We start from the raw sequence: 26,486 nt of genomic DNA, 5'->3' as shown, positions 1-26,486 counted from the left end.
ATTCGCTTTGTTAACACTGGGTCGGTCTACCAAATGGGAAAAAAAAATCCTGGAATGTTTTTGTTTTGGGGCGTGGGGGTGGGGGGTGGTTGTATTGTAAATTATCAGGAAATTATAATTCTGTGATTATAATTATAAAAGTGAACTAATCCTTTAAATGATCACAGAATTCTACTTCCACTGTATTAGTCACATTGATGGACAACATCAGATACACACACTCAAACAGGACAAAATAATACAAGTATTTATTAAAAAACACATATTTATTTATTTGTTATAGTGTCAGTGTAAATGTGATAGCACTTAACGTCTTTATATGTAATGCATTATCAAAGCCTTTAATGCATTAATTATTCAGTGTAATACACCCTATAATGCATGATATCATCTCATGAATAATTGTAACCACAGTAAAAAATACATTATAATACTTTTGTTACGCTAACATAAGTACAGACAAACAATGTTAGACGTAACAAAGAATCTGCAATTATTATAATTCATTTTAACTTTGTTTCCAATTATTTATGTAAAGATGTAATGCATAATAATGTACAATACATTATGAATACCATTATAATGTGTTATACATAAAGGTTTTAAGTAAAGTGTTACGATACATTTTACTGAGGAAGATGACTTATGTGTCTATTTTACTTAGATTGTCTTAAAAACAAAAAGACCTTTATGTCTGTTTGTAATTTACAGCATAAACAAGTGTGATTTAATAACTTGTTTTAATGGTTTTCTCACAGATCCATTGATAATTATTTTTACATGTATAATCAGCCCATCCTGGTGAATAAGTTCGAGCACAGTTCTCTCTTCCACCTCCATTTGGCTCTCCATTCCCCCAGAAGCTGAAACTACAGATCAGAATTAGATGTTCAGTGCTTCTTTCTGTTTGATTTGACCTGTGAGAATCATTATTAGAAAAATCTGTTCAATTCAGTGATTTCTCACCCAGAGGTCAGTGTGCTGCCATCAACCCATTTCCATCTGTCCTCCTCATCGCTATCATTCAGACCAATCCAGAAGCTAGCACTCTTAGACATTTTCATAACAAAATCCTGAGGAGAAGAACAAATTCATGTGTCTACGCACTTGTTGTGAAATAGGCAAAAAGTTTTCTTGAGAAGTTCAAATGTGCATATAAATAATAATAGAGTGCCAATTATTAGTGAATGAGACACTTCTTTCACTCACTTGTTCCTCTCTGTTGTTTATGATGATCAGATCTGCTCCTCTTTCTCTACAGTATCTTCTGCTCTCAGTCCAGTTCTTCTTCTCAGAGGAAATTAAGTAAAGATGGAATTTATAGAGAATCCATTCATCTGTAAACACAACCAGTTCAACTATCAAGACTTTATCTTCATTCCTAATGAATTATGCAACTTGTTTTTAGTGAATATATAGGCTATATGTTTAGCTGCAGTTCCAAATTACCCATTTCACTAAGGCTCTTCCACAGTTCATTTGTCTCGTGATTTAACTGATCTCTTTGCTTAGTCAGGTTGTTAATCTGGTTTAATAATCCACGGCTTTCGTTTTTCAAGTTTATGTTCTTTATTAGAAGCTGATCTCTCTCTTCTGTGAGGTTGGAAATGTTAGTTAGTAGCTGATCTCTCTCTTCTGTGTAGTTTGTGCTCATTGTCTGGATGTGGACACACAGCACTATGACTGCAGTCAGCAGAAGAACACACAGCAGCCCCAAACACACTGCAGCTGCTCTGGAGCTTCTGTTCCTCACACCATCACTGCCTGAAAACCACAGACATGAAAATAAATGACTGAAAATTCACTCACCTAAAGGATTATTAGGAACACCACACTAATACTGATACACTAAAACCCTTTTCACTTTCAGAACTGCTTTAATTCTACATGGCATTAATTTAACAAGGTGCTGTAAGCATTCTTTAGAAATGTTGGCCCATATTGATAGGATAGCATCTTGCAGTTGATGGAGATTTGTGGGATGCACATCCAGGGACCGAAGCTCCCGTTCCACCACATCCCAAAGATGCTCTATTGGGTTGAGATCTGGTGACTGTGGGGGCCATTTTAGTACAGTGATCTCATTGTCATGTTCAAGAATCCAATTTGAAATGATTCGAGCTTTGTGACATGGTGCATTATCCTGCTGGAAGAAGCCATCAGAGGACGAGTACATGGTGGTCATAAAGGGTTGGACATGGTCAGAAACAATGCTCAGGTAGGCCGTAGCATTTAAACGATGCCCAATTGGCATTAAGGGTACTAAAATGTGCCAAGAAAACATCCCCCACACCATTACACCACCACCAGCAGCCTGCACAGTGGTAATAAGGCATGATGGATCTCATTCTCATTCTATTTATGCTAAATCCAGACTCTACCATCTGAATGTCTCAACAGAAATCAAGACTCATCAGACCAGGCAACATTTTTCCAGTCTTCAAATGTCCAATTTTGGTGAGCTTGTGCAAATTGTAGCCTCTTTTTCCTATTTTTAGTGGAGATGAGTGGTACCCGGTGGGGTCTTCTGCTGCTATTTTATTAGTCCTTTATTCCCTGAACATAGCAAATACTGAACCGTACTGAAACCATGAACCTAAAAGCCTGATACAAAACGAACCGTGAGCAATCTGTAGCATTAAACCTCAGTGTAACGTTTGTGAGGGGGTGCCACAAAGTTTTGAACATTTTTAAAGTGTGCCATGACAGAAAAAGGTTTGGAAACACTGGATTAGATAATTGCATTAATGAGAAATTGAACAAGTGTTCCTATATTCTTTAGGTGAGTTTATGTAGACTATACTGATTTTATTAAAGAAATGAATATGACTAGGCTACCTGTCTGCTGAAGCGGCTGGTCTGTGTCTGTCTCTGTCCTGAAGTCATGGTCTCTCACAGCATCTGAACTCTCATAGATGTCCACCATCATCTCAACTGTCTCTCTGTTCATTCCTTTAGACTCAGTCGTGATCACGTCATCATAAATACTCTCAGACATTTCTGCTATGATAATAAACTTCTGTGATAATGAATGTTCTTTCTGTCATTCAGCCCTTCCTGTCTTTGAGGTTTCTGCCTTTATCATCACACAAACTGTGAACAAAACAGAACGTTCATTAAAATAAACGTGTGAAGCTCAAGATCACATTTCCTACTTAACATCAAAATTATTAAGTGTGATTAAATATATGTGCATCAACAGATCAGCATTAGATGTTCAGTGCTGCTTTCTGTGTGAAATGATAATTATCTGTTTAATTCAGTGATTTCTGACCAGAGGTCATATTCACTTCCTGAACGCCACTGCAAGGTAAATAACCTCAGATATATCTCTAGTCTTTTAGACATAAACATCTCACTAATGCTAAATGTTCTTTGTATAGCTCTGTTTATTTTAGCTGCTCTGCTCAACTTTGCAGACACCAACACCAGAACTAAACACCAAAACGAAACTTTTACGAGATAGATGTGCGAAGTCCAAGATCATATGACATAAGTCTTTTGTACAAGTAAAGATTTGGGGCCGTATTCATAAAGAATCTTAAGGCTAAAAGTAGCTCCAAAATTGTCAATTTTGGAAAAACTCTTCAAAATAAAGGGTGTATCAGTCCTAATTTTAGTACTCCTATATTTCACATTTTCACTGAGCATTTCTTTCACAAAACTAGCTCCTAAATCTGTGAAAAGTTTGCTGTAGTTAAAGGGTTACTTCAGCAATTAGCATATGGCTCAGTAGAAACCCTGGAGTATATTCAAATGATCGTGCCCCCCCTCTCATATTTCCCTGAGACGAGAGATTTATGCATTTTATTTCTGGAAAAATTACTCCGCAAATATCGTCGATTTGCGTCATCGGTAAAAAAAATTGGCCAGACGCTAAAGACTACAGCCAGCAGAGGGAGCTATTTCCGCATGTTTTCATCTCGCAGCTCAGCTCGACTCAGGCATTCATGGAAACGGTGCGGCCGGTGGAGCAAAGTGAGTATTTTATCTTCTCAAATTAATTCCTTTGAAAGTTAATCTTCCAAAGGCATGAACTGAAAATGCGCCAGACTGAACACGCGCTGGGAACGACTGCCGCGAACGTGAACGCGTTTACATCAGCTCTCATCACGATGCGTGTAATCTGATGATTGCTGCGTTTGTGCTGACACTTCCTCAGCAGCTAAATCACAATATATTGAACAGACACTTTCAGGTTTTAATTGTAGTGTCTGTTTTCTAACTGAACTGATTTTATGAAGATTAACGCGGTGGTGGGAAAGTAAAAGTGATCCAGTAGTGGTGGCTTTGGGAGTGGCCTCACAGGGCAGCGAAGCATTCTGGGAATTGTAGTCTTTCATCCCCATGAGACAAAAATACATTTTCTGTCTTTTCTCAGTCTAGAAAGCACCAAATTCAAAAATAATTTCACATTTCTACTACAATAATGACCCAGTTTAAATACAGATTCATCTTCACTGAAGTACCCCTTTAAGAGGGACACACACACACCGACAGTCGGCCGTTAACCTTTTTTGAGCAGTGGCCAATTTATGGTGCGTCCCAATTTGCATACTATCAGTCCTAAATAGTATTCAAAATTAGAATTAGTAAACGTCCCGAATCATAGTATGTTGAAATGAGTATTAAGATACCCAGTTGATTTACTATTTCCGGTTAGAATTCAAAGTGCAGATCAATGCACACACTGACTGTTATATTGCTCACAACCCATTGCGAGCTAGACTAGGATTAAATTAGAACTACAAATGCGAATAAAAAGTGTTGCAAAAACTACAAACATGACGGATGTGCGAGTCCGATGGTTAAGTAGACAGGCTTAGATAAAAGGGTTTGAGTGAATAAGTAGTATCTAACATGACAAAAAGATATGTATTCATTGTTATCCACATTATATTTCATCTGCAAAAGTATTGCGAAGTTTTGTAATGATACATTTGGTCATTAAGATTTATCATCATTCAATGAGGGGAGTCTTCTGTGACAAAGAGGCATTTTAAACGGTGGCAGCCCTTCCTGGCAGTCCCCTAAACGTAACTAAGGGACAGAGCTGTCCAGTAAATATGAATGTCCCAAAGCTTGCCCATGTTTCTGCTACACACTTAAAAGTATATACTTTGTCTTCTCAGAAAATAGTACATACTTTTAGGATGTAGTAAAAGTAGGCGAATTGGAATGTTTTTTCTGTGTGTTCCGCATCGTTTGCTCTACTCGGACACGTCTGGGTTTTATATTTTTGGCTGATTAAACCATAGACTGTAAAAAAATATGACGTCACCCGTAAGATTCTGAAGAGCAGCTTTTAAGTGTCAAGTCGGCCGTTGCCAGCGTGAGCGAAAATGACAGAAAATGGGCAAAGAGGCGGGACGTGGGCAGAGCGAAGGTGACGTGATGACTAACAGACAGTGGATAAACAGATATCCACCTGTCACTCAAAGTGACCACACCCTTAATTTTGTAAAGGCATTTTAACATGGGGCTCAATATGATTCTGCTCCCTTCTGGAGCATGTCCCTTCCGGTCAACCGATGAATTGTAGTTTAAGTCACTTCTTATTAGCTTCAAAAGAAAGTGGGGGAGTTTCCGCTTGGATTTAACATGTAGAATCATAGACCATAAAAAAATATGGACGATGCAACATCATTCACTTCTGCTGAGGAAACGTGAAGCCTCCGGAGGTCTGAATATCTTGCACAGATTTGGGACTGAGTCTGCACAGTAGAGAGCAGTGGGCGCGATATTAAAAGCCTGCCTTCACTCTCGCAGATGCAGAACAATTGATGATGTTGGTGTGATGTTGAACAGTTATGGAAATGTAGAAATTAAAGCTAAATCTCCAATCTCCTCAAGAAAAAAGTCTGTTGGTGCCTCAGTGACAACTTCCCTCAGAGAAGCTGTCAATCATGATGCAACTCCCCCGTTTTATAACAACTAACTAACTTAACTTATTTAAAAACGAATGTTTAAAAATTAAACAACTGTGATTAAAAACTGCCTAAAATGAGAGAGAGAGAGAGAGAGAGAGAGAGAGAGAGAGAGAGAGAGAGAGAGAGAGAGAGAGAGAGAGAGACAGAGAGAGAGAGAGACAGAGAGAGAGAGAGAGAGAGAGTCATCCCATTACACTGTGCAAGTATTTTCATGTTATATGCTTACCTTGGTCTGTTTAAATACTTGATTCTGATTGGCTGGAAGGTGTGCAGTAAAACTGTTAAATGCACAGGTAGTTCCAGTCAGTTCGATTCGAAATTAATCCGCCACTAAAAACACTGGTAAACATAGTAACACAGTTACGCTTGAAAACAGAGTAGTGACAGTGGCAGTATCAACCATAGATATGTACATATGGTATTAACAGCTGAGTGATGACGTGACACACAGAAGCCAATGGCGTCATGCGCATAGATGTGTAGGCTATATCTATCTATCTATCTATCTATCTATCTATCTATCTATCTATCTATCTATCTATCTATCTATCTATCTATCTATCTATATATATATATATATATAGAGAGAGAGAGAGAGAGAGAGAGAGAGAGAGCGAGAGCATGTGCCACGGATGTGCCAATAATATGCGCATAGATAGTCACACGCACACATATACATATACATAGGCGCATATATATATATATGCCTATGTATATGTATATGTGTGCGTGTGTGTGTGACTATCTATGCGCATATTATTGGCACATCCGTGGCACATGCGGTCTTCATTGGCATATGCAGTAGGCTAATTATCGCAGCACACTGACACACACCGGTTGGCGGAACATGTCGCCGTGTGTCGTGAATATTATTTCAAACATGTTACAAATAATATGTTTGAAAAAATATTACTGACTTTAATTAATTTTTGACTGAATGTTTTGTAATAGCCTAGCCTACGTCGTCACCCATGTAGGAAAAATACAAAATAAATCTATCATGGTCACTACGAATAACAGTCGCGTCCGTTACTGTAAAGCTTTTTGCTTGACATGGGCTACTGCGACACCGACAGGTTTAAACTCAATTTAAACTCAACAAGCAAAGCGAAACATAATTTCACCTCCAAGCCAACCTGAAATAATCTAGCATCCTGAACTGCGGTTAAAGACGCCCGGTTTATTTCACACTCAACATCAGTTAGGCTATTACATCTTTAACTTGTTTTTAAATTGGTAAATAAGGTATAAGCGGGATAATCCACGGCTAGCCATGCACTAAAGGATTTTAATGCACCTTAGAGGCAAGCACCCTCTGCTTCGCGTCGGGTCGGGTTCTTCGCCTCTGTCGTGCATTAAAATCCTTATGGCTAGCCGTGGATTATCCCTTACATAATATGAGATAACATGATTGTTCATGATTGATGTTCAAAAAGGCAAGGAAGCGTTGCTCTGTTTATGGTTTGTAAACCTGCAGTCATAGTTTCGCTTTACTTTTTGAAATGACGAATATCTGCTTTAACAGACCGTTATCTCGTTCACACAGGCGCAGAACGCGCGTGCTGACAGTCGCCTGTAGTTGTTTCGGTGTGTTTGAGGAGCACGGTTTTTCCCTGAAAAAACTGACAACAATCAGCTTTCATCAACGCTTTTGCGTCGTGTGTCACTATAAGACCAAATCACAAACAATTCTAATGGCTGTTGCGGACTATTCTTCATCTTTTCTCTTCCACTTCGCTTTTTCTCTATAGAGGGCTACCCGCTAGGCTATATCATAATAAAAAGAAAACGTGGAATAAAGTAATATTTATTCAATCAATATAAACATAATAATAATAATGTCTAATTACCTGTGGCAGTTGTTTCACAAGCTCACACAGTTATTTGGATAGAGTAAAAGAGTCCAATAAGACTATTTGCCACGTTGTCTGAAGAGAATGAACACTTGGCTGGGCCAAGAGCCAAATTTGGACAATGTGGTAAAGAGGTTAAAGTAAAGAAGTGCAAACAGAAGAAAATGTGACAAACCACACAGTACTACTGCAAGTAAAAGAGGCGGAGTGGATGAGAACTACATGAGGAAGTGTCTAAATGGCGAAAGATATATAAAGTGTTATAGTCTACTATCTTTATGAGTCGCTTCCTGGTGACAGACATGGAGTTCAGAATGATCTCTCATCAGTAACACAGATGCAGACAGATCTGTACACTTTTCCAACGCTTACTCTTTTACACTTTCATGTGGCAGTTTGTGTGTAGAGTCAAATAGCTACGATTCACCCCAAATTCACCAAAAAAAAAAAGTTGTTGAGGATTAAATATTAAATGAGCACTGTATTTTACTTCCTCTTTATTAGTCACACTGATTGACAACATCAGATACAGACACTAAAACACAGGACAAAATAATAAACAAATACAAATAAGAGTATTTTAAAACAGATTTATTTTTTTGTTATAGTGTCACTATTTGGTAACACTTTACTTAAAATATGTATATGCATTATACAAATATTTTAAATGCATTCATTATTCCTTGTAATACACCTTATAATGCATGGTATGATCTCATGAATAATTGTAACCACAGTAAAAATATATTATGATCACAAACGGAAACGGCAATCTCATTGGCTTGTACTCATCTATTACCTTCACTGTTTTGATTTCAGCAAATTAGTTTGAGCAAACGCAGACAAGGTGATTAATATTTATGAAAACAGCAGCTCATCAATCCTTAGTACATTGTATATTGTTATTAGATTTAGAATTAATACTAATTAATTAAGTATTATTTTCATATATTATCTCTTACTATTATAATATTTTAGATAAGCACAGAATGACCAACACTATGTTAAGGGGTTAGTTCACCCAAAAATGAAATTGACGTCATTAACTCCTCACCCTAATGTCGTTCATCTTCAGAACACAGTTTAACATATTTTATATTGAGTCCGACAGCATAACCAAGTGTATGCACACTATACTGTCCATGTCCAGAAAGGGAATAAAAACATCATCAATGTGTGACACATATGAATGTGTGTGTGTACTGTGTATAAATACACACACATTAATGTATATATTTAAGAAATATTTGCATGCATATACTGTATATATATTTATATAATTTGTTATATATAAATATATTTCTTAAACGTGCATATGTATATACACAATAATTAAACACAGTTAACACACATATATTATTTAAACACAAACTTTTATTTTGGATGTGGTTAATCGCGATTAATCGATTTGACAACACTATATAAATAAAAAAATGACTAGCCAATGCCGATTATATTGCCAAGGTGTGTGTAGAGGGCTGCATTTAGAATGTATAACGCATTTAAACAATAAAACAAACCATTTTAGATCTAACAAATAATCTGCAATTATTATAATGCATTTTAACTTTGGTTACTGTTATTATGAAAAGATGTAAAATGCATTATAATGTATAGTACATTATGAATATCTTTATATTGCATCATACATAAAGGCTTTAAGTAAAGTGTTACCATAAATTTTACAGAGGAAGAGAACTTATGTGTCTCAACACAATCGTTACAGAAAACATTTTAAATCTAAAAATATAAGCTAAATAATATGGTGGCAAAAAAAAGTCCCCCATTGACCAGGACCGCACACAGACTGGGTCTCATCAATGCGCATACGTACACATTTGTTCATGAAATCTGTGTGTGAATGTTTTCACATGACATCATGATTCATCAATAACTTTGAAACAACAAAGCTATACATTAATGAGATAGATGTGTGAAATTATGTATGGATGAGTCATTTAGCCTGATGCTATTTAGCCTTAGGTGTCAAAACTTCAGGAAATCATAAGATGTCTGTCCTGCGGTAGCTGTGACAGGCTGTTCACACTAGTTTCCTTCTCTGGGGTCTGTAGTCTCATCCACTTCCCTTTTTACTCTTTACCAGTTCATCAAAAAGTCAGCAGGGCCTACGCTGTGCACTGAGGAAAGTGCACTATAGTATCATAAATGAAAATATATGCTAATATTGAATTGTTTATAAGTACAGTCAACCCGATGTTGAAAAGTCCTCAAACAGCAATTAATAAAATATGCAAGTACTAACCTTAATTAAAAGTTCTGCAGTTGAACAATGACTATACTTAGTAATTACCCTTGTGTGCCATGACTAAGATGAAATATTTTGTTTTGAAATAGGAAAAATGAGTTTGTATGGCCTCTGATAATAGGTATCATTTAAGATGCAGTCCACACCCCTAACAAGGAGTTTGGAGCCTTGAGGAATTTTAATGTTTTGAATCTCCTAAGAAGTGACCTATTTACACTGCGTTAGAGAATTTAATTTCTGTTTTGCACACACACACACACACACACACACACACACACACACACACACACACACACACACACACACACACACACACACACACACACACACACACACACACACACACACACACACACACACACACACAAACTGAAATGTGAATTACTATGCAGTACTTAAAACAAACAGAATAAATCTATGACACTAAGAAAGAACTTCTCTTTTGGTCAGCATTGCGTCTGAGGTAGGTGTCAGATATATACTGGTAGACTGCTGGGAATTCAACAACCAATATGAATTTTGTCTTATTATCTCTATTGCAGTTATGCCCATGTGACGTTGTAGTGTTGCATTTACAAAACTTTTCCTAAATTATTTAAGCCTTATAAGGTAACATTTTAGCCTGGATGCCAGCCGAACTTAGCCCTGCCCACAACATGTTTAGGTCGGGCAGTTCGGTCTGGTCTTGCTCCATAGAGGAGTACTTATCTCCAAACAGAAACTGTTCGGACCAATGAAATCATCAGGACGGGCTTCAGACGATGACTGACAGATGATAAACAGTAACGTAATCATCACGTCATCAAAGGGGCTTTATATTTGTTCAAATCTTAAACGGAGAGCTTGTTTGTATATGCATTCACCTTCACAATTTCTCTCAAAAATGATGATCATGTTGGGTAAGTACTCTGTGTCTCATTAAATTCTTTTTTTTTTTTTTTACAACACTGGCAAAGATCGTGTATTTCAGCGCACGTGCAGACAGGGTTGCCAAGTTTTTACAACAAAACCCGCCCACTACTAGCCCTAAACAATAGCCTCTCGGGTGGTTCTCCGGGAAAAATATGGTGTTTGGGGGGTAAAATGTGTTATTTTGGCACGGTTGCCTGCTAAATATCGCACTTATGGGTCTATATATCACATAATAGTCGCTTCAACCTGCGGACATAGAAAACAACCCGCAGAAAAAAAACGCGGACTTGGCAACACAGTGCAGTTGAGCTCTGTTGACGTCGCTTCGTTGCTCTGATTGGTTGTAGGTCTATCCAATTGAGGTCTTTCCTGGTTCGGTTGAAACACGCCCCATAATCACAGCCCAATGGAGCAGTTTCAGACTCATATTCTGACTAGAATTGAGTATGACCACGTCAGACTAGTAACATTTACCATTGTACAGCAACATATGAGAGCAAAAAGTTTCCTAATGCAGATTTCTGGTTCAAGTTGGTCATGTGGATTTACCATTTTGACCAAAAGAAACTGCTTTGTTGGAAAGTGTGAGCTGTGCTTCATATATCTCTACTCAATTGACAAAAACTTTGACTATTTTGCCTGTAGAATTTTTGACTAACTGCCTTTTATTGTGCTTAAACAGTCAAATGCTCACAAATTATGTACAAAATTCCATTTTAGACGGTTTAATAAAACGTTTTTAAAAAGTCCAGCACGAAAGAAAGTTATCAACGGCAGTGAGAAGAACAAGCCTCCGTAGGACAGTCCCATTTAAAGGGTTACTTCAGCGATTAGCATATGGCTTTGTATCAATAGAAACCCTGGAGAATATTCAAATGATTGTGCTTTCCCCCCTCATTTCCCCCTGAGACAAGAGATTTATGCATTTTATTACTGAAAAAATTCCTCCTATGATGCAAATTGACGATATTTGCATCATAGGAGGAATGTTTGCCCAAAGGCTAAAGACTACAGCCAAGCAGAGGGAGCCATTTCCGCATGTTTTGAATCCATGCATGGGGGATGGGAGATTACACTCAGCTCGCAGGGAGAGCTCAGCTGGCAGCTACAGGCACTCATTTAAACGGAGCTATGGTGAGCAATGTAAGTCTTTTAACTTCTCAAATTAATTTCTATAAAAAAGTTAAGCTTGCAAAGGCATGAACTGAAACGACTGAACTCGCGTTGTGAATGTAACGTTATGCCGCGAGTGTAGTTGCGATTACCTCAGCTCTCATCGAGAGCTCATTTATCTGACTCATGCAGTCAGTGCTCAGTGCTGTGATACTCGCGCGGCGACTCACTAATTATTGAACACACACGTTTAGTTTTTAATTGTAGTGTCTTCTCCAACTCAGTCACAGTAATCAAGTTGATGGCTTTGGGAATGGCCTCACAGGGCAGCAAAGTATTCTGGGAATTGTAGTCTTTTATTCCCATGAGACAAAAATACATTTTCTGTCTTTTCTCAGTCTAGAAGGCACCAAATTAAAAAACAATTTCACATTTCTACTACATTGATGACCCAGTTTAAATACAGATTCATCTTCCCAGCGCTGAAGTACCCCTTTAACAACGCTCGGTCTCCGTGTGGCCTTCAATGATGCGGTTTTGCATTCTGACAACTTCAAAGGATGCAGAGTCTGAATCAGAGTAGAGCTTTAGTGACAGCAGCCTAATATATACAGCTGCCTCTGATGTCCTTAATATTAATTAAATAACAAAAGAAAAAGAGACAATTCACTTTAATTCGAATAACTATCCATTTAATTCAAACTGTGTAGACTATGCTGCACTTAATACTTACATTTGATGGGGAAGAAAACAAGGCGTCTGGGCATCTGCATAGTAGAGGCATCTGCTGTTGGTTTAGAGATAGCTGGTGGAATAGGTAGGTGAGACTGGCCTGTGACAATGAAATTTGGGCCTGGTGGTGGCAGAATCTATGAGGTGTGGCCCAGATTTTGCTGAAGATCTGCTGCCACGGCCTAATATTCAAAGAGGGTCCGGTCTTTCTCAGGGACCAGTGGGTCTTGTTCGATCTATTGGTGGTCAAAAAATTCTCAGGAGAAGATATAAAAAAGGATACTTTTAAATAGTATAATATGTTGGCATCTCACCGTCTATGGGGGAAAGCTGAACAAACTATTTTGGTGTAGTGACCGAAAGCAGTGCAAACTGCTCCTTAAGTCAGCGGATTGAGGCGGAGATTCCCCAAGTATACGAAATGTTCTTCATCGGATAGGAAGAGCTTGATTTCTGATGTGTTGGACGCTTAGGGTGGGGCAGTGCAGAAAACTGTTGAGGAACATAGGAGAGTCAGCTCTCGTGCTGATTGGATAGATCATTTGATCAACTAATTTATCTTTCTAAGTCTTCTGAAGTAAGTTGATGGGTTTGTGTGACAAACAGAGTAAAATTGAAGACTTCAGATGCAAAGCCTCTAAATCTGCCTAACGTTTTTCTTCAAAATAAGCATTTCTGTCAGGCTTCCATGTATAGGTTTCTACCTAAGTACCGGTATTTCTAAATGAGACTGGGATTTAGTGGATCGTATACTATATGCAGAGAGCAGTATCTCAGTATCTCACTGTCTTTATATCATTTTTGACCAAAGTAACTTTTGGAGGCTTTTGCATCTGAACTCTTCAGTTGTAGTTATTCACTGAAAATCTTTCCGACAGATATGGTCACTATTTACTTTCTGTAGAAAAATGTTTATTATTGCTTGTAATTATTTCTTATTTCTGACCGCATACTTGTCTTTGATTAGCTTGAGAGCCTTTTAAATAAGTTTTTTGGTTGAATAATTGAATTGTGACATTTCAACGCTATCCAATTCGCTATACCAATTCGTATGTATTTTACGAGGTGGCTAATTCGTACGACCTCACTCGTACAAATTTGTACATTTAGTCTAAACCCCAGTGACGGGTAGGTTTAGGGCCAGGGTTTGAGGTAGGTCATTCGTATGATTTCATGCGAATTTGGCAACTCGTCAAATACATACGATTTAGCAAAAAACGTACAAATTCGTACTAACGATGTTGTACGAATTAGCTACCTCGTAAAATATGTACGAATTGCCGTGAGATTGGGTTGGAAATTTTTGATCTACACTGTGAAAAAAAATCAGGTATCCAATTGAAAATGTTCTAGTGACTGGTCACATCTAATTTTTTTTAGTTGGCCTAATTTAATTTTTGTGTTTTAAATTGTATCAATTCACAGAAATTCAGTTTGGCTAACAGTCACTTGGTGATCAGTCACTAGAAAATGTTCAATTGGAGGGGCCTGACATTTTTTACAGTGTGAAATGCTGGCATCATATGAACCTCATTTCCAGGTAAAATTACTATATTTTGGCATATTTCATTATTGTGAAATAAAATATATTGCACTATAAGATTTTGGTCATATAGCCCAGCCTTGTGTAAGAGATGAGTCGGGCATTTGGGCAACTCTCAGAGACTGCCATGAGAGAGAAATAGGCGGGGAGTCCTGGCATTCTGTTTTAACCTTTGTGTCCTCTATCTTTTCCTCGCTGCACTTCTCTCTTTGTAAGAGCGTGTTTGCCACTCATTATTTCCTCTCTCTTTCAACTTTAAGTCTTCTCCAGGTGTTGGTCTGCCTTTTAGCAGGTCGAATCCTGTGAACAGCCACCTGTGGGTCACAAACTGGCTCTCTCTGGTCCATCCCCACCATCTGCCCGACACTCCAACATACACACCTGCACACACATGCCGAGACGACACCTGATGAATACAGTATGTGACTGAGTGGCTGTAAAAGTTTGAAATGTTGTAGCTCAACTGGTGCAAACTCCAAAGTTGTTTGTTCGCTGATAATTTCAGTACATTAAGTTGGGGCTTTTTCCTATTGATTGCCACTTTTTTGTGGATTTAAATGGCAAGGGTGGAAGAAGCACCCTACATTGTGAAGGATCGTTGCTGTGAAATTATTGTAGTCACAACATTACTGATTAACAGGCTGATTGCTTGATACTGATTATAGCACTTCTGATTAAACACAGAATACAAAAGCACAATTAATCTGATTACAGTCTCAGAGGACTGTGGCAGACATCAAACATTGTCACTGTCTAAACAGTACTTTTAATGCAGATGCAAGCAGAAATGATCAGACTAGTCTGGTTCTTGTATCGTGGCCTTAGATAGACAATATCCCATCATGGTCTTCAGCCCTGATTGACTGTAAATAATTTGTGGTGCTAGATTATAGAGTGGAGCGAATTATAGGCTTTCACTGAAGGAGAGACCGGAGTCAAATAATGACCAGAATGCTTAGGATGGGCACTTTTGACTTTGGCCAGTAAGAAATCATCCTGATCATCCTAGTAACACCCTAGCAACCACAAACTATAGCATCATGATGGTCTTTTAAAATCTACAAATGTACTGTTTTGGTATTATCAATTATGAATGATGTTTAATTCCAAGTTTACAAACCTGGGACCTCATTTAGGACAAAATTACAGAATGACATTTCTTAAGTGCATATCTTAAAGGTGTCATGAAATGGCTTTTTAAATGTTTTTATACTGTGGTCTGAGGTCAACTAATGACGTTTGCATGGTTTGTACATTCAAAAACATCATAAATAATAAGTAATAGGCTATTTTCTACACTGGTTTTGAGGCTCTCTCCTGAACGCTGGGTTTTGATGGGCGTGCCGCACTGGAGACTTGGAAGTAAACGCCCACGGCTAGGATTGGAGAAGATTTGCATATTTAATGAGCTTCTGCTCCTGTCAGTTCTCATGAGGGATTGTTTTGAAAGTGGCAACCGGAAATAATTCTCTGACATGGTCACCATTCACTTTCTATAGAAAAGGGCGGCTTGAACATTCTGCTAAACATCTCCTTTCGTGTTTCACAGAAGAAAAAAAGTAACGTGTGTTTCAAAAGTAAATTATTTCAGGATTCTCTTTCCTGGGTGAACTATTGCTTTCACTTCAAACTAGTTTAACAGAGCAGGTAAGGTACCACGAATGAAAAATAGAAAAAAAGGAATGTGTCAGACACTACATTCTCTTCAGGGCCCCTGAAGGGAGGATGTAAAAGAGGAAGAAAAACAGCTTCTTCTTAAGATGTGCTGTTTAATGGATTTTGGGGAGCGGAATCAAAGAGGCGACAGTGAATTTTCTTTCTTTAGGAAGAGAGAGAGAGAGTGTGTGTGTGTGCGTGGGCGTGTGTGTGTGTGTGTGTGTGTGTGTTTGTGTGTGCGCGCGTGCATGCGTGTGGGAACAGCTGAATATGCACCTCTTTTACTTAGTTCAGGACAATCATCTGTATTATGCTGCTATGGTTCCAAGGACATTTCCATTGAAAAATACAACTGAAATTCTCAGATTTGATTTAAAGCTTCAGTGAGAGGCTTGAGCTCAGTTTTGTGCATCATACACAGACTAAAGCCAGATTTTACAGTCGTATTCATCTCACTGTGTTCCCCTCTGCATTACAGGATTTGGTCTTTAGCATTACTATTGATTTTTTTTTGGCTCTTTCAAGAAACTACAAAGCAAGAAACTTAGCTGAACTCGCATAAGTGGGTTTGCCTCAGTCCAAGTTTGCAGTTCTTATAATTTTTTTTCCCCGTGGTGTGTTTCAGCTGGTTTCTCAACTGGCAGATATGATGGTTTGTTAAACAAGCTTCTTTATCTGTTGTTTCTTTGACAACAGAGACTCATTCTCGAGACTTTTACAAAAGGAGCCTGTAGGCGCTTGGGTGTTTTGTTTTCTAGGAGGCTGGTTGAGTCTTTGTGCTTCAGCACACTGTCAAAATGATTCTATAGGATCAAGTAAATAATGCTGCACAATAACTAGGTTTTAGTATTGTGTTCCAGTTAAATGTGGTAAAGTTTGTGTGTTTTAAGGTATTTCTTGAGTGTTCTTGCGATGTGGTTTTGAATTTAGATATTTCATTTTTATTATTTGTCCTTTGAATTTAAAATTGTTTTTGTTTCCACTCCAATATTGTTTGTATTTAGTTTATGGCTGCCAACTATCGTTTTTGGTGTTACACTTTTATAATATACCTTTTTTTTTTTTTGATTTACTAAAAAGAACTGATTTATTTAATTTTTCATCATAAATGGCATGGCTGTCAGCTGGAATGCCCATCATAGCCACCAGAGGGCACTCCTGTCTCCTTGATCATGAAATGCATTTCCCATGATTGATTACTTGGAATCGTTACGTTCTGATTCCTGCCACCTGCGTGTGATTATCTCCTTTATGTTTGCCTATTTAAACCCTGTCCCTGCGTCCCAATTCGCATACTATCCATCCTAAATAGTACTCGAAAATAGAATTAGTATGTCCCAAATCGTAGTATGTTGAAAAGAGTATTCCAAAGATTCCCGATGGTTTACTATTTCCGGTCCGAATTCACAGTATGGATCGATGGGCACTCTAACGGCTGATATTGCCCACAACCCATTGCAAGTTGGACGAGGATTCGATTAGAACTACAAACGCGGATAAAAAGCGTTAAAAAACTACAAACATGACGGATGTGCAAGTTCGACGGTTAAGTAGAGAAGTTTAGATGAAGGGGTTTGAGTGACCAACTATCAATATTTAACCTGACAAAAATATATTTATTCAGTGTTGTCACATTATATTTCACCCGCAGCAGCATTGAGAACTTTTGAAATGACACGTTTGGCCATTAACTTTTAAATGCATCATTATATTTAAACTGTAAATACATGAGGAGAGTCTCTGCATTAAAGACACACACATGGCAGATCAACGAGCGGCTACATTTCTCTCCGATACGGTAGGAGATTAAACTGAATGTGAAGGATTTGAACTGTGACGAATCTGACGATGATTGACAGGGCAGATAAACGGTGACGGGATGCACGTAACTAAGCGACAGAGTCGGTTAAAGATGGCGAAGTAGTATGTCCCGAAGCTTGCATACTTTTCTGCTACACACTCAAAAGTATATACTTTTTCTTCACAAAAAGAGTACATACTTTTAGGACGTAGTATAAGTAGGCGAATTGGGACGCAGCATGTGTGTTCATGCACTTGTCGTCAAAGTCTTGTTTGTGTTACGCTGCATTTCTAAGCTCTACTTTTGGGTTCCATATCATGGTCTTGATCGCCTTTTCCCTCACTGTAAAAAAAATATTTAAAAAATAAGTTACCTGGTTGCCTTAAAAATTTGAGTTAATTGAAGTTAAAAATGTGAGTTAATACAATGAACATTTTTGAAAATCGACAACCTTTATTCAAATATTATTAGATTTTGTAAGCATATTGGGTAAGTGTGTGTGTTTTATTTGTGATGACGCTGTGAAACATGCCATTTGTGCTATTTTCATGATTTATCACATTTTTATGTGATTCAGATACAATAATATTTTGAGTTTCTATTTATTAAACAAATTCCCTTCATTGTATCAACTCAAATTTTTAATTTCAATGAACTCAAAATTTTAAGGCAACCAGGTTACTTATTTGTTAAGTTAAACCCCCAATTTTTTTTTTTTTTAACAGTGTTCCCTGTTTGCCTGTGCCTTGGAATTTTGTTATTATCTGGACATTTTGTTTTATGGATTACCAACCCAAGTCTTGAAGCAGTGCGTAACAAAAGTGTATTTTTGTAAAAATGTTCCCAATTAGTTGTCAGATAACAATCATTTCTCTCTTTTTTCTCTTAATTTTCAATCTAATTTAACTATACATAAAGGGAATAAGTATCTCCCTAATTAGCAAAATTTAAGAAAAATTAGCTGTTCTTACTTTAAAATGATCAATCATATCAAATTTAATGTTAACTTGACATGTTTGACTTGACAAAGTTCAGTTTAAAGGTTTTTTTTTTCTTCCACTGCAGATGGGATCTTTGGTGGATTTGTTGCACACTAGGTGAGTCCCACCCTGTTGTGTTTGCAGACAATTGACACATGTTTGCAAATGGAAAAGCCATAAGGGTTTTAGGATAAGCGTCAGTAAGAACACCATGCCCAAAAATCCCATCTTATGGAACAAGCAGGAAAGCAACAGGAGGTGTTCCCATTCACATTCATCCTCTCAGCTCCTCTCATCTTTCTCCTCACCCTCATTCATCACAACTTTTTAATTTCTCTTTTTCTGTAGGCACTTCGTTTTGGTTGACAGAATAAGTAGTGTCGGCAAGTAAATTGAAAAGTTATTTTCAGAAGTTTGATCTTTTGTTTCCCTTCTAAGAGAAGAAACCCCCAAAACGTGGCTCATACACAAAGGCCATTATATGCGCAGTAAAGCCACATTTTATCAGGCGGCAAAGCTGTCTATCAAAGATGTAAATGGTTTGGCTGGAGTCCCTCATGTATCACTGCCGAATGGCTTGAAGACAAGGTCATACTTTCACTATCACTAATACATCACTAATACGACCATACATAATGACTTTATTTTATTTTCCAGGCAAATAGTAAACTTTTCTAGCCTAGAAATCTAGACGCACCCTAGCGGAAGCAAATTTAATCTGCCCGTGAGTGTCATCTAGGAACTCTCAATACCCTTCTGAGCTGTGTTCCTCACAATCTGGACGGGCCAATCACGTCCTGTATAGAGTCGGCGGGCGGGGCCATAATGACGACGGCCGAGTTGCGTTTGCGTGCTTCTAGTAAACACAGAAACTGGCGAACGGCGGCGGTCTTTCGAATCAGCTCTGACCGCGACTCTCGAAGACTTGGAGTTGAGCTTTTCTCTGAGAAAAGAACAAAGAACGGCACTGAAGTCATTCTTAAAAAGGGAAGATGTGTTCTGAGTTTAGCCGACCGGATACGGCGAATGTTTAATCTGTCAGCGAGCTCTGCTTCACCTTCGTTGCTCTGGTTGGTGTAGCGCTATCCTATCGCGTGCAGAGGGAGTTTGAAAGACAACCGTTTATCCCGCCCCGCGGATTGAGTTTGTCTATGGTGAGTTTCCAGACCAAACATCTTGATGTGGGTCTGGCTTGTCAGGCTAAAACTTTTCATTTTACGGAATGATTGCAGTACATTGTGTGTTTTGCGTGTTTGTTCGTCCATGCACAGTTTTAATGCGTGTCTGAGATAAGAGCCTTTTCCAGCCATGTGATATTCCCACAGAAACAACACTGTGACATGGTTTCACCATTTGTATCATTTCGCTTGCGACGACTGCCATGGCGGTTGAAAAGCCACCTTTTTTTTTTATACAAATAGGCTAATATTATTGTGTCAAAGAAAATCATCATTTTTATCACCAAAGGTGCTTACTCCTTGCTTATTTGAGGGAAACGGAGAATAAAAGGCAAGAGAAGCTGTTATACACTGTAAAAAAAGGCAAATTTTGAACATTTACAGTACAATCGACTTGGATGTTTAAGTTATTTCAACTTAAATTAGGTTTAACTGACTTGAGTTACATGACTTCAAAAAATGAGTTACATCTTGTATAACTAATAAAAACAAGTTTAACGTTTCTTAACTTATTTTGATGAGTTAAAACGATGTAAAAACATATGTTGTCATAACTTATTGAACATATAATTTTTTACAGTGTACCTTTTATATTACGTTATACACCGCATCTGTACACTGTAAAAAATTGTTGTTGGTTTTTGTTGATTTAACTTTAAAAAGTAAGTAACCTGGTTGCCTTAAAATTGTGAGTTCATTGAAATTAAAAATTTGAGTTGATACAATAAAGGAAATTTGTTTAATAAATAGAAACTCAAAATATTTTTGTATCTGAACCACATAAAAAATTTGATAAATCATGAAAATAGCGCTATTTGGCATGTTTCACTGCATCATCAGAAATAACACACACATAATTACCCAATAGACTTACAAAATATTTTAATGATATTTTGATAAAGATTGTCGAATCTCAAAAAAATGTTCATTGTATTAACTCAAAATTTTAATTTCAATGAACTCAAAATTTTAAGGCAACCAGGTAACTTTTTTTCTAAATATTTTTTTACAGTGTAGGGGCTTCCATTGTTGTTAAATTGTTACATCAATTGTTACATTGTTGACTGAATTGTTTGCTTGTGTTTATTTCCTATTGTCTTTTATAATATTGACAAAAGTTGTTCATTTAAATAGTGTTGTTCAATAAATATTATTTTATATAAATAATATGCAGGTATCAAGAAACAGTCCGTTAGTGATCGTGAAATGGAGTTCAGTGAAAGTGACATTAATGCACAATTAGATGGCGGCAATTTGGCAAAGACTATCTTTATGAATGATCACTGTCAGAACAAATTGTTTTAGCGATGTCATGGGAATCCTCTCCACTTTTAAAGGGTTAAGGAAAACTGTCACTTTCCTCAGCAGACATTAAAACTGATTACTCTGGGTTTGGGCACAATTTCCGAGCCCGGAGCCCTCCCCGGACAGCACGCCAAATACACATAATCTTTACTCTATTTAATTGATGTAAGTGTGAACTCGTGAAATTATGGACATCCACCTGAAGAATGAATCAGATGCAGGTAATACACTCGTTTAGTCGAACTCACTCACTCACTATAATCTATTTATAAAACCTATTTACATTCCAGTTTATATTTTATGCAACAATTAATTATAAATTATACAGTAAATGTTTAGAGAGCCAAAAGCAATTTCTCTTTAGCTGTGTTACTAAATTAATTTTCTTACTTAGTCATAAATAACTTTGCAAAACACAGTGTCCTTCAAAATCTGTACCAATTTGTGTATTATTTAATGCGCATGACAGTTAAACAAATGAAGCGAGAGTGGGGCCAGTGCGAAGAAGAGCAGGGTTTGACAAATGAATCATGACTCACAACTTCATGAATCATGACAATTAACGGCTTAACTGAAGCATTCCAGAGAGGCGAAATTGTTCAAATCCACAGCACGCACTCAGAATGAGATTAGGGTGGGAAGATTCTGGACAAACCACCTCTGCTTGGATGGACTGGGAGGAGGCGTGTATGCATTGGAGAGAGTAGAGAGCTATTCTTCTATTGTCACACATTGAAATATGTGAGAATAGCAGAACAGGGGGTGTAAGGATCTTTGCTAACTTCTTTGCTGATTTCTGTAGAGTCTCCCACTCTACATTATGCAACTATACAGTACTCTGATTTGTTTTCCCCATTCCTCCAGTCTTATCTTAAAGATATCATATTAATCATCACTAATCAGTTTATTTAACATAACACACTAGATGTTCCATTCTGCATGTTATCATTGCATTGATTTGATCAGAAGAACTGACTGATCTTTTTTTAGAGATTTGATGCGCCTCCAGCATCTCTAAAAGTTCCAACTGAAGTGTCAGCTGCATGTTGATGCTCAAGAAACTTTTTTTTTTAAAGGGACAGTAAAATCCAGATAAGACTCACTTCATAAAAAAACACCTACGCACATTCATATAGATGTGCAACGTCTGCAGTTTAAGGACAGAAATGATTAAACTAGTAATATATGTGGGAATCTTAGCACTCAAGAAAGGTCTAACTGCATAAGAAATGGTGAGAAAAAATTCTGAGTGCTGAATAATAATGCTAACGGCTGATGACAACGGTTCATACATCATTAAAGCATTTGAAGTTGTCTTTGATATTAAAGCTTTGACTCAAACTTTTCATATTATTTTGTGTTAAAGGACTCTCTCTCTTCTTCCCTACACATTGGCTGCATATCAATTTGCAAACTTATAGACTATAGATCTAAAAGTATATACTTCACCGATGATGAGAAACTGCATAGCCTACTTTTGAGTGAACACCTCTATGCTTTGTGGTGGAAGGTGGAGGTTAGAATCCAAAGTGCAAATCCGTGCACACTTTAAGGGCTTATATTGCCCACACCCTATTGAGTGTTGAAGGATGATTTGATTAGAACTACAAGCACGAATAAAAAGTGTTAAAAACTACAACCATGAAGGGTACTGAGACCTGACAGTTAAGAGAGGTTTATATTGATAGAGGATTTCAGTGATAAATAATCAGTATCTATCCTGATGAAAAATATTTATTAAATGTTATCCATAGCCTACTATATATTTTTATAAAGGTCTTTTAATAAAGATACATCTGTTCATTAAATTAAATGCATCATTATGCAAACACAGGAGAGTCTCTGCATGAAAGTCCCATGCTCAGTTTTAATGTGCTGCTATTTCTCTCCAATACAGAAGGAAATTAAATAATATGAAATGGGGAGGATGTTAACTGACAGGATGATTGACAGGGCAGTTTAAACAGTGACAGGAACAGTTGGTTAAAGATACAATTATGATGATATGTCCCAAAGCTTGTCTACTCTTCTGCTGCATATTTAGAAGTACTGTATACCTTTCCCCACACAGAACGGGTACACACTATAAAGGGGTCCTTAATATTACTTTTTAAAATTTGTTTAGTTTGTGTTAGGGATGGGTAGGCCAATTAACACATTTCACAATTTGATTCGATTCACAAACGTGCAATTCGAATTTTGATTCAATTCAATATTGAGCATTTTGGATATATATTAGGTAGGCCTACAATGTATGGCAAATTTCAAATTTCAAAAAAAAGGAAAACACTATGGGATTAGCCTACTAGGCTACATAGCCTAATATTAAAGGTAAAAATGTAGGCTATTGATTTGTATACAAAAACTTAAATTATACTTAAACAGTTCTATAATAATAAAGTAATTTGAAATATACATTTAAATGGTGGCTGTCATAAAAACTTGCCAGGTTTATTCAAACATGCATTGAATATTGAATGTGTAATATGGTGCATATTATCAAAATGCTCCTCTCAGGAGAAGTGTTAGCGATCAGTACACCAGTATTGGGAGATGCTAATAACAAATCAAACTTGTGTTTTGACATCACAGGCCCCCTTTAAATCTATGTACACAGTGTTAGAATATCTAAGCACTAGCATCTAAGCACTAGGACATGTTTGAGCCTCACATTTACATTAATTTACATGTAGCCAATTTCTTTTATGACACATGGGTGAGAAAAAGCATTCATTAATTCACTATTAGAAAATCTACTGAAAATAGCGTAGTTGTTTTGTTTCAAATTATATACTATGCACATATATTGTGCAGTTTGTACTCTCTGTCTGTGTGACATTTCTAAGGTTATTTAAATGTGGGATAAGTGCTATCTGGTAAACGTTGTTGTCAAATCACCAAAACAAACACGCCCCTACCCCGGCCCTATTTTGATAGCTCCCCCCCACACATACGTTACCCAGGCAACGACTATGGCAGAATCTGTGTGTAACTAATCCAGGTCGAATATCCAATGAAAAAGTCACCCCTTCCATCACAAAAACACAAACCGTTCTCATGAACAACTCAATATAATACGAGCCGACAGTCCAGCTAACAACATATTACAATTATGACAAGATTAGAGTTATAGCGATCACAAAAACACAAACCGTTCTCATGAACAACTCGATAATGTTAGTAGGCTATACAAGCTCGATAGTCCAGCCAACAATATTGTGGTGTGGCAAGCAGCGGGGCGAGGGACCGCGAGAGCGGGCCGGTGATTAACGTTCACGAGTGCCAGCTGCGTGGCACACCGGTCTCGTCTCGCGGCCATGTGACGGGAGCATATAAGGAGGAGCAAGGACAGCGGAAGACGAGAGAGGACCAGGCCTGGAGTTTATGTTATGTTTTATTTTGTGTGTTTGCGGGCAGTCGTCCGTGAGGGGCTGCCCGCGGTTTTACTTTCATTTTGTTTATTTATTTTGAGTTAATAAATGTTTGAAACGTTCGCCGGTTCCCGCCTCCTTCCTTCCCATCTACGAACTGTATTACAAATATATATAATAAAATTATGATCGGATGGGTAATATAGTTGTAAAGAGGAAACAAACATACCGATATATTAGGAGTATCTTACCTGTCGGACATATTTTGTGAGCTGACGCTTGAAACCTTGAAACACTGAGGGGATTTAGATGCTCCATACGGTGTGGAAAAGAACGAGTCTTTATCATCGCTGAAGTGATCCACAATACGATCGCAAATGGACAAACAAGCGAACATGACACACGAGCATATTCAAGCAAAAGCCAGCATATATTAGTTCTTTCTTGGCTACTGTCCGTCCTGTGTGACTCGTGTGTTTTGAATAATGACGTGCACTGGGCCTCTCTTCTCACCATAGACACGCCCCTTACCTGCTGATTGGCTACAAGTTTGTTATTCCACTCGGCCCGAGTCCTTTTTCTAAAACGGTTTTGAAATAACACTTATCCCACCTTTAAACTTCCCACAATTCGCTTTTCTGATTAATTAAGTGTCAACTGGGTATTTGAAGTGCACTTTTTCTTTTTGGAATTTTAAATGTAGATACCACTCCCTATTTAAAATAGCGCATAAGTACACAAATTGGGACACACTTTCTGATCATGTTGGTCCTGACATACAATGTTTTGAAATGTGTTAATTCTAATCTCACATACTGTTCAGGAAAGTTAAATTCCAGTTGGGCAGACACTTTCACTGATCATTTATATGGTTCTTGGTTGTGTTCTAAGTTAATTCTAAGAAAATGGCTGATGAAGTCTCAATGACTGGGATCAGACTGCCCATGGAGCAGCTGAAGATGGGCTTTTGATTTCATTTGAGAAGGTTTTTAAGACTCTGTTCTTTGTGTAGACAGGAGAACTGATGGGTTTGGAGGTCTGTCAAAGTCTGTTCTGTTTTACAGATGTTTGAAGACATGTGTGAAAGAGTAGATCTGAAGATTTACACAGGAGGACTCTCAGCATGAAAAGGATAATGAGAGAGATCAGTCGCTCTCTCTTACTCCATTTCTCTTTCTTCTACTCACAGATCACCCATGCATTCCAACATCTGCGTGAATTTGTGCGGTACGTGTTCATGGTCGCGGCGATGCCAGGCCTGCCAGGGCCCATTTGTCAGTGCATGTGAGTAATGAGTTTAATCCCTCCAGAGACGGTGGATTCATATGCTGTGATTGGGCTCGAGCCACGTCAGCTACAAGATCTTAATCTCAAATTGGCCTTTAATGTTTAAACTAATTTATGCAACAGCATGGAAGATGTGCCCATGCTGTTCCCGCCTTTGTCTTTGTGACTCTCTGCTGAGCAAGCCATTCAATTATTATTTTTTATTTCAAGCAGATAAATGACACAGAGGGTGACCATCTGAAAAGTGCATTATGGGTAATGCTTCATCTTCAATGCTTCTTAAAAGATGCCTGAGTCCAGGCAGAACCATGAGGACACACATCAGTGGAGGACACATGCATGGATAAACTCACAAACACACACTCCTCATTCCAATTATCTTGCACCTGTCTGGCTTTGAATTCAAGAGACTTTATTAAAGTGACGTTCTCAGTATGAGTCTATTCTTAGATCCATGTTAACACAGCCTGGATGGCCTTGCTAGGTTAGATAGGGCTGACTGGCACACACTTCAAACTCATGAATTCATGACTCATTAGATCATTATGGGCATTAGTGT

General features: G+C 37.7%; 1 long non-coding RNA gene across 1 annotated transcript in view; it reads left to right on the top strand.

Annotated features, from left to right (window-relative positions):
* The window catches only part of LOC137062915 (uncharacterized), an 85,479-nt gene extending 59,199 nt beyond the window's left edge, over nucleotides 1-26,280 (top strand). Inside the window, exons 3-4 of the long non-coding RNA XR_010901308.1 lie at nucleotides 25,830-25,924; nucleotides 26,141-26,280. This is a non-coding gene — a long non-coding RNA (uncharacterized lncRNA). The remainder of the gene's footprint in view (nucleotides 1-25,829; nucleotides 25,925-26,140) is intronic.
* The last annotated feature ends 206 nt before the right edge of the window (nucleotides 26,281-26,486 follow it).

The sequence above is a fragment of the Pseudorasbora parva genome, chromosome 23 (assembly GCF_024679245.1).
Source record: "Pseudorasbora parva isolate DD20220531a chromosome 23, ASM2467924v1, whole genome shotgun sequence".
NCBI classification, from domain to species: Eukaryota; Metazoa; Chordata; class Actinopteri; order Cypriniformes; family Gobionidae; genus Pseudorasbora; species Pseudorasbora parva.
This window is presented reverse-complemented; position numbering and strand designations above follow the sequence as displayed.